Below are 440 nucleotides of genomic sequence, written 5' to 3' on the forward strand. Positions count from 1 at the left end.
TATATTACATACAATAAAGTGCATAAATCGATGCTTTGATTTAATAAGCCTTGAGATTCATCCGTTGACATCTTTATTATATTAGTCTTAGCATATATGTACATTGTATACTGTAAATACATTCGTAATAAATAAGCATTCGCAATATATAGTAGTATCTTATATAAAAAATCTTAAACGATAAATAAATATTCACATTTATAATGTTACATAAATTTATCAACGTTCCTTCATAACATCGCCTAATTCTCTTGAAATAAAATTCTTTCAGGAGATTAAAATAGAACGCAAATCTTTTTGAAGATCTCACATCGAGCATCGTAAACAAAAGTTTTTCTTTTCACCAGAATGAAAACAAGCATCGGAGTTTGAGTTCCTTTTTAGATTCATCTTCCCACTCGCAATATGTAATGTATATATGTATATATATTTGTATATAT

General features: G+C 26.6%; 1 long non-coding RNA gene across 1 annotated transcript in view; it reads left to right on the forward strand.

The window, feature by feature from the left end:
• Positions 1–283: 283 nt before the first annotated feature.
• The window catches only part of LOC108689527, an 814-nt gene continuing 657 nt past the window's right edge, over positions 284–440 (forward strand). The window contains exon 1 of the long non-coding RNA XR_001931835.1: positions 284–407. This is a non-coding gene — a long non-coding RNA (uncharacterized LOC108689527). The remainder of the gene's footprint in view (positions 408–440) is intronic.

Source organism: Atta colombica, unplaced genomic scaffold (genome assembly GCF_001594045.1).
Source record: "Atta colombica isolate Treedump-2 unplaced genomic scaffold, Acol1.0 scaffold27, whole genome shotgun sequence".
In the NCBI taxonomy this organism is placed as follows: domain Eukaryota; kingdom Metazoa; phylum Arthropoda; class Insecta; order Hymenoptera; family Formicidae; genus Atta; species Atta colombica.